Here is a 9,384-nt window from a genome sequence, read left to right as displayed (position 1 = left end):
TAGTAGCTTTGTAACATTGCTACACAATCTTGGAACATGCGACTACAATTCATAAAATTAAACACGAAGCATCACAGTAACAATAAAGATAATTACCAGAACCAGAAATAATGAACGTGGAATAGGAAAGTTTACAACTATCTATTTTTTTAACAATGTCCGAAGAAACAGACATTGGTGAAGTTCATGCAGCTGTACTAAATTTATGAAATTTATTCGTAATAGCGGAATCTTTCTTACATTAGTTGCATTAGGTATGAAGGTATCTATTGGCGACTCGTGTTACAACTAGAACTTATCGATCGTAGTCATCCTGAAATGGGTCTGGGAAACCATGAAAGTTGTAACTCATTTGGTGTGACTGCTTAGGTTATGTCGGGCACAGTGTAGAACGGATGGCACTAACGAATACTTCACGATATTGAACACTAAGAATAGGGCTGAAAATCCATGACGGAGGACACTATACTCCAGACACTGTTGGTTTGCATTGGCAAACGCTCGGTGAGTGGGAGGATTAAACTGAGAATGAAAAATTTAGCCCCTCATCAGTGGTAAATTGCCGGTTCACGTGGTTGGCCATAGGGTCTCCTTCATGCAGATAACTCGCTCACTCGTTTATTACACAACCAGCTGAAAACCGCTCATGTCGGAGCACAAAAATGCGGAACACGCTTATTCCACCTTCCTCACCAAAAATTTTGGAATGCGAACATTTTCGTCTTTTTTGAAAGCCGAACATTCTAAATCCTTTTACCTAGTCTCTCTCTTTGTAGTGAAGCCTTCTTACTCAGCATATCACTCTCACTCACAGTTTCTATGAATTTCTGGCTCCCACTGTCTCCTCTTTCCTCCACTGGCACTTTCTCCTGTCTATTTCTCCCACTGTCACTGTCTCCATCCCTTTCTCTCGCTCTTCCCTAGCACTGTCTCCTTTTCTGCCACTTTCACTCTCTTGTGACCATATCGACTGCACCGTAGCCGACTGAAAAACCGTGGCCTGGCCAAATGAGTCCCGATTTCATTTGGTAAGACCTGATGGTAGTGTTCGAGTGTGGCGCAGACACCACGAAGCCATGGACCCAAGTTCTCAACAAGGCTCTGTGCAAGCTGGTGATGGCTTCATAATGGTGTGGACTGTGTTTACATGGAATAGAGCTGGTTCTGTGGTCCAGCTGAAACGATCATTGACTGGAAATGATACTTGGAGACCATTAGACCATTTCCAGTCAGCCATGGACTTCATGTTCCCAAACAACGGTGGAATTTTTACGGATCATAATGTGCCATGACAGCGGGACACAGTCGTTCAAAAAATGGTTCAAATGGCTCTGAGCACTATGGGACTTAACATCTACGGTCATCAGTCCCCTAGAACTTAGAACTACTTAAACCTAACTAACCTAAGGACATCACACAACACCCAGTCATCACGAGGCAGAGAAAATCCCTGACCCCGCCGGGAATCGAACCCGGGAACCCGGGCGTGGGAAGCGAGAACGCTACCTCACGACCACGAGCTGCGGACGGACACAGTCGTTCCTTGTTGGTTTGAATAACATTTTGAACAATTCGAGCTAATGATTTGGCCACCCAGATCGCCAGACGTGAATCCCATTGAACATTTAAGAGATGTAATCGAGAGTCAATTGGTCCAGAAAATCCTCCATCGACAACACTTTCACAATAATCGACGGCTATAGAGGCAACATGGCTCAATTTTTCTGCAGGGGACTTCTAATGACCTATTGAGTCCAAGCCACATGGAGTTGCTGCACTATTCCGGGCAAAACAGCGTCCGACACACTGTTAGGAGGTATGCCACGACTTTTGTTACCTCAGGGTACATTGTCTGACAAAATAATGTGAAGCACCCAGAAGGGGAGGTGGAAACGAAATGAGACCCATAGCTTGAGAGGATATGTGAATGTTATTCCAGCAATTACAGAACGGAGTCAAATTTACGAAAGACTAGGCAGTACAGGCCCAGTTATCGGTACGTCGTTATACCTCCATATGGCTGGATGGATCCACTGATTCGGTTGGGAGGGCTGCCCTAAACCTACTGTATCTTCTACTGAGGCAGGTTGGTCTACAACCGTTGTAACTCGTCCTTGATATCCTGCATACTGGCGCTGAGATGGAGTGCGACCTGGTTCCAGAAATGTTCAAACGAGGATAGGTCTGGGGATCTTGCTGGCAACAGGAGTACCTCAGCATCACTTCATAGGGAAGTTTGGCACGTGTGAACATACGTTATCCTGTTGAGAAGTGGCAGCGCGGTATTGTTGCATGAAAGGTAACTCATGAGCAAGTAGGATGTCCGTAACGTAGTGCTGAGCTGTGAGAGTTCCCGCAGTCTCTAACAGCCGTGCCCTGAGGTCATAGCTTTTGGCTCTCCTCAACATGATGGAAGGAGTAACACAGCTATCCTCTGCATAGTATTGCAAGGTCGGGACCTAGCACTAGGCCACCACCATAAGCTCCGACGATGGTCGTCCGGGGTGGCGCAAAAATGTAATCGTCGCTGAATGCAGCGTGATGCCATGCACCAGCAGCGCAAGCTTCCCGGTCGTGGCACCACTCCAAACGCTTGTGGTGCTAGCGGCATCCTACGCATGGGACGGTAATTCCATGGTGTGGCATCTGTTATGGCTGCTGTTAGCCCCGACCTGTGGTGTGGGATGACACAGAATGTAGGGAGTCCATTACTTGTTCTTGGATGGCAGCGCAGATGTGAAGAGATAACGGTGTGCTTGGGGCACTATACGGCGATCTTCGTTTGTGGTGGTCAGACTTGGTCAACCAGAACCTCAACAAGGAGTATGCCTGAGCCCACATTGCCACACAGTCCTACATCGGGCTACTGTCACATCCGAACGCACCACCAATCTGGATGCTTAATGACTCGACCAGCTGGCCAAATGGCGACTCAAACTGAGGCCCGGTTTAAACTCCGTCAGGTACTGACAACGCTGTCTCGCACAGCTACTAGACACCTCCGTCTTGTTCACAGCGATCACTTAACATATGACGTGGTTCACGGCAAGGTCTGGTAACAAGACTGACCTGATTAAAACTAATGCTTTCTGCTCAGCGCTATGTCAAAGAGAATTGCAACGGTAAATACTTACGTATCTGCCGACGGTGTCTACATGTACGAAGTTATCTATGTGTTCTTTGTGTTTCACTTTCTTTGTCTGGCAGTTTATCCCCAATTGGGATTCCCTCTGCACCTGTCCTTACTGTGACATTTGGCTAATAGGAAACGCGACTTTTTATTAGGGAGGTTCTCGATCAGCCGTCTCTGCTCCTTGGAGTGGAGAATGAAAAGTGTAAAAATAAAGACAATGAAGTAAGGTGATCTAAAACTGATATTTTCTCTTGGGAGCTTCATAGAGAGGAGTAACTTGACGACACGCAACTCTAAGTTCACTGTCACCTGAGTTATGGCAATGAACCAACAGTTCCTTATCGACAGGTTACTTCGTAACTGTATACGAAATGATCTGAAAGATGGGCAACTGGCCCGAAACTGGCTACTTGAAGACAAAGAAAAGCGATCTGCAGACAGATATTAGACAGGGTTTTATACTGCAAGCTGTTGCTCTAGTGCTTATTGCCCTTATCTGACGGAAGACATAGAAGGTATGCAGACTTGTGTTTCCAAAGTTCTAACACATCAGTACACGGTGTTTAACGAAAAAGAAAGTGTCAGATTGCTTCGAAGAGGTGGAACTGGTTTAAACTAGTGTAAAAGTTCCTATAACGATATGTGTGGAAACCAGTACCCGTTGAGATATGGAACAATCTGTCCTTTCATTACCATCTGTCTGTTACGTAGAAGCAGGGATTGTTGATAGCGGTGCACGTGGTTACCATGCACCCTGAGTCATCCTTCAGCCCTCCTTTGCAATGAATTACGCACTGTTTCAGAGACCTGTGGCTCCATTCGCATCGCGTCACATGCATTGGGCACATGTTCCTGTAATGTCTGAACATTGGCGACGTGTTGGGAACAAACCAGCGCCTTTAAATGTCCTCATAGCCAGAACTCCAACAGTTGCAGGTCCGGTGACCAGGAAGGCTATGCTATCGGACTTCGTCGGCCAATCCATTGCTTATGAAACATTGCAGAGAGATACGGACACACGACACGCTGAAAATGGTACCATACGCCATCGTGAATAAACCATAGTCGTTGTATTTCTACCAGGATGAAGTTCTCCAGTAAGACTTGTTACTCGTCTAGTAGAAACTGGTGATACACAGCATCTTTTAATCTATTCAGCAAAGTGTATGTCCATATGAGTTTGTGAAACATGTCTTTCTTATATATTAAGATAATTCAGTGAAAGGTTTTGTCAATTAATGACTTTACAAAATATCGCGAATGATACGAGGGTTCAAGTGAATTAACTAACGGAACAAGAATGTACGTTCCAATGACGATGGTATAAATCTTTTTTGCTGATGCACTTTCTGATACAAGTAAGTTAATAATGTGAAAAATTCACATTCATTAAATGTTACATGTGTGAGATTTTAAAGAAGGGGACCGTATCAAGCCAGTGAGTCTGTTGAATGTCGTCATTGCCCAATTCTTACGCAGTGGTATTAGTGGAAGAACATTAACAGTGTTTGGTTGTTTCATCATCGAAAAATCCGCTTCCAACTTCTTGTATTCGTTTGCTTTAAACATCAGAATACAATAAAAATTATCAATACAAACATAGCGAAGGTATCTGATTTTTAAATAATTACACACTAGTAAGCATAATGAACAGTTCTATATTACTCGAAAACAATACTCCAGTGAACCTTACATGTGTACTCTCGGAGCTCACACGGAAGAAAGATTCAATTTTAATCACAAAACAACTGATGTCATTTGTTATCAACGATATAACGTAAAAGTTCAATGACATTCCAGAGGTTTCTCTTTTAACATACGTTTATTTTGATTATGAACTAAAAAAAAGAAAAAATGACTTACCTGTCTTTCACTCAAGTCATTTCCTAAACAATATAATCACATATACACGCTAAAGAACTCGGTACTCTTTTCTCACTGACTGATCTATTTAGAGGTCGCTTAAAAAGGTAATGCCTGATTGCACTCCTGAATGCTGGAAGTTATGGCGTAAACTGCCTACACTTCAATCACTCAGTCATATTATAGATCATACGTAGATCATATTAGTTTCAGCAGAAATTTAGAAATCACTAAAAGAGTAAAAAGGTTTGTTAGACGGATCTGTTATGAAATTTGCAATTACAATATTTCTCGTCAATTTTATTGACAAGTGCTATGCCTTCTTCATTTGGGTGCAGCTCACAGGAAATAGAGCAAAAAAAAAAAGAAAAAATAGCGAGGGGCATATATTCTCATCTTTTAATGATTTTATAAGAAGGTCCTTTACTTAATTTAGTGATGAATGATTATATTTTCTTAATGTATATACATGCATATAAATGTTGCATAAAATTTTAAGTCTTTTTGTTTTGTAATACTTGTTTTCGTGAAGTTTACAAAGGTTTGTTTTGTAAGTCACATTTGATTCATTTAAATGGTTAAAATGGCCTTGCTTTACTGGTACTGCGAACGACAGGTAGAAAGGGGAAACTACAACCGTAAATTTTCCCGAGGGCATGCAACTCTACTTTATGGTTAAATGATGATAGCATCTTCTTGGTTACAACATCCCAGAGGTAAAATAGTCTCCCATTCGGATCTCCGGGTGGAGATTACTCAGAAGGACGTCGTTATCAGGAGAAACAAAACAGGCATGCTACAGATCGGAGCGTGGAATGTCCGTTGCCTTAATCAGCAGATGAGTAAGAAAATTTAAAAAGGGAAATGGGTAGACTGAAGTTAAATATAGTGTAACTTCGTGACTTTCGGTGGCAGGAGGGGCAGGACTTCTGCTCACTTGAATACATGATTATAAATACAAAGACAAATAGAGATAATGCCGAAGCAGGTTTAATAATGAACAATTAAGTAGGAATGCGGGTACACTACTATGAAGAGCACAGCGAGCACGTTATCATAGCAAAGACAGGCACTAAGCGCACACCCACCACAGTAGTACAAATTTATATGCCAACTAGCTCCTCAGATGATGGAAATAGTGAAGAAATATACGATGAAATAAAGGAAATTATTCAGAAGGATAAGGGAGACGAAAATTTAATTGTGATGGGGAACTAGAATTCGATAGCTGCAAAAGGAATATATGTAAATACACTCCTGGAAATGGAAAAAAGAACACATTGACACCGGTGTGTCAGACCCACCATACTTGCTCCAGACACTGCGAGAGGGCTGTACAAGCAATGATCACACGCACGGCACAGCGGACACATCAGGAACCGCGGTGTTGGCCGTCGAATGGCGCTAGCTGCGCAGCATTTGTGCACCGCCGCCGTCAGTGTCAGCCAGTTTGCCGTGGCATACGGAGCTCCATCGCAGTCTTTAACACTGGTAGCATGCCACGACAGCGTGGACGTGAACCGTATGTGCAGTTGACGGACTTTGAGCGAGGGCGTATAGTGGGCATGCGGGAGGCCGGGTGGACGTACCGCCGAATTGCTCAACACGTGGAGCGTGAGGTCTCCACAGTACATCGATGTTGTCGCCAGTGGTCGGCGGAAGGTGCACGTGCCCGTCGACCTGGGACCGGACCGCAGCGACGCACGGATGCACGCCAAGACCGTAGGATCCTACGCTGTGCCGTAGGGGACCGCACCGCCACTTCCCAGCAAATTAGGGACACTGTTGCTCCTGGGGTATCGGCGAGGACCATTCGCAACCGTCTCCATGAAGCTGGGCTACGGTCCCGCACACCGTTAGGCCGTCTTCCGCTCACGCCCCAACATCGTGCAGCCCGCCTCCAGTGGTGTCGCGACAGGCGTGAATGGAGGGACGAATGGAGACGTGTCGTCTTCAGCGATGAGAGTCGCTTCTGCCTTGGTGCCAATGATGGTCGTATGCGTGTTTGGCACCGTGCAGGTGAGCGCCACAATCAGGACTGCATACGACCGAGGCACACACGGCCAACACCCGGCATCATGGTGTGGGGAGCGATCTCCTACACTGGCCGTACACCACTGGTGATCGTCGAGGGGACACTGAATAGTGCACGGTACATCCAAACCGTCATCCAACCCATCGTTCTACCATTCCTAGACCGGCAAGGGAACTTGCTGTTCCAACAGGACAATGCACGTCCGCATGTATCCCGTGCCACCCAACGTGCTCTAGAAGGTGTAAGTCAACTACCCTGGCCAGCAAGATCTCCGGATCTGTCCCCCATTGAGCATGTTTGGGACTGGATGAAGCGTCGTCTCACGCGGTCTGCACGTCCAGCACGAACGCTGGTCCAACTGAGGTGCCAGGTGGAAATGGCATGGCAAGCCGTTCCACAGGACTACATCCAGCATCTCTACGATCGTCTCCATGGGAGAATAGCAGCCTGCATTGCTGCGAAAGGTGGATATACACTGCGCTAGTACCGACATTGTGCATGCTCTGTTGCCTGTGTCTATGTGCCTGTGGTTCTGTCAGTGTGATCATGTGATGTATCTGACCCCAGGAATGTGTCAATAAAGTTTCCCCTTCCTGGGACAATGAATTCACGGTGTTCTTATTTCAATTTCCAGGAGTGTATATTAGGTCAATATGGGCTGCTGAAATTGAATGGAAGAGGAAGCTACTTGGTAGAATTTTGCGCAGAACCTAATTTAATCAACACTAACATTTAGTTTAAGAATCATCAAAGATGGTTGTATACGTGAAAGAGACCTGGAGACACCGGAACATTTCAGATTGGCTACACAATGGTTACATAGAGATTTAGGACGAGATTTTAAGCTGTAAGACATTTCCTGGGCCTGATGTGGACTCTGACTACAATTTATTGCTAATGAACTGTAGATGAAAACTAAAGAAATTGCACGAAAGTAGAAAATTAATTAGATAGGACCTGGATAAACTGAAAGAATCAGAGGTTATCGAGAGCTTCAGAAGGCACATTGGGTAACGAGTGATTATAACAAAAAAGCACTCCGTCTGCAGGCCACAAGTGGTCCATCGGGACCATCCGACCGCTGTATCATGCTCAGCTGAGGATGCAGATAGCAGGGCCGTGTGGTCAGCACACGGTTTTCTTTGACCGGAGCCGCTACTGTTCGGTCGAGTAGCTCCTCAATTGGCATCACGAGGCTGAGTGCACCCCGAAAAATGGCAACAGCACATGGCGGCCCGGATGGTCACCCATCCAAATGCCGACCACGCCCGACAGCGCTTAACTTCGATGATCTGACAGGAACCGGTGTATCCACGGCGGCAAGGCCGTTGCCGATTATAACAAAGGACAGGTATAAATTGGAATACGAATGGGTAGCTTTCATAGATGAAGTACAGAAAGCAGCAGAAGATCTAATAGCTAAAAAGACAAAGCCTAGTTGAAATCCATTGATAACACAGGAGACATTCAATTTGAAAGACAAAAATGATGATTTAGAAACGTATTTCACTAGAGAAAACATAGATATCGCTAGTAGTAGGACAACCTACGTGTCAGCACACTCTGCATTGTTGCCAAATTTATTCAAGATGGTGGCGATGACGTCATCCAAGATGGCGGCATGTAGACTTGGCAACAGCGCATGAAGTCACGCAAGATAGCGCCTTTTGGCGGGAAAATAGGCCAATTGTGCTACGTACACTAACCTAACCTCCAGAAATAATGGCGGGAATTTTGAATTTTGGCGGGAAAATAGATTAATTGTGCTACGCCCACTAACCTAAGCCACCAGAAAAAATAAGCACGAAATTCATATTCCAACAGGATGATGCATGCAAAACCATACTTTTATTTATTATTATTATTGATTATCATTTATTAACATTCATTATCATTTATTATCTTTCATTATCATTCATTACCATTTATGATCATTTATTATTATTGACATGCCTCCACTAGAAAATTCCCTCAAAATTAAAATTCCAGCACGATAATGGCTGAAAAACCGTTATTGTCTTTATTATTATTGATTATTATTCATTATCATTCATCATTTATTATTATTATTATTTATTATTATTGGCCTACCTCCACTAGAAAATTGCGCCAAATTCAAATACGATAATGACTCGAAAACTGTACTTCCGCTTATTATTATAATTTATTATTTATCCAAGATGTCCGATTTTCTCGGCGAGAAAGCCATTTGCCTTACATCCACAACAAAAATCTGTCGCAAGTTCAACTCCCAACACCATAATCGATCACACGTACGAACTTTCGCCGTCACTTATCTTTTATCACTGATAACCTGTCAGTATCGCGTCAAATAATAAAGTACACTTATACT

General features: G+C 44.1%; 1 pseudogene; it reads right to left on the bottom strand.

Annotated features, from left to right (window-relative positions):
* Positions 1–8,246: 8,246 nt before the first annotated feature.
* On the bottom strand, positions 8,247–8,364 carry LOC126177815 (5S ribosomal RNA; annotated as a pseudogene).
* Between the last annotated feature and the right edge of the window lie 1,020 nt (positions 8,365–9,384).

The sequence above is a fragment of the Schistocerca cancellata genome, chromosome 3 (assembly GCF_023864275.1).
Source record: "Schistocerca cancellata isolate TAMUIC-IGC-003103 chromosome 3, iqSchCanc2.1, whole genome shotgun sequence".
In the NCBI taxonomy this organism is placed as follows: domain Eukaryota; kingdom Metazoa; phylum Arthropoda; class Insecta; order Orthoptera; family Acrididae; genus Schistocerca; species Schistocerca cancellata.
Note: the sequence above shows the minus strand (reverse complement) of the source record. Positions and strands in the feature narration are given on the sequence as shown.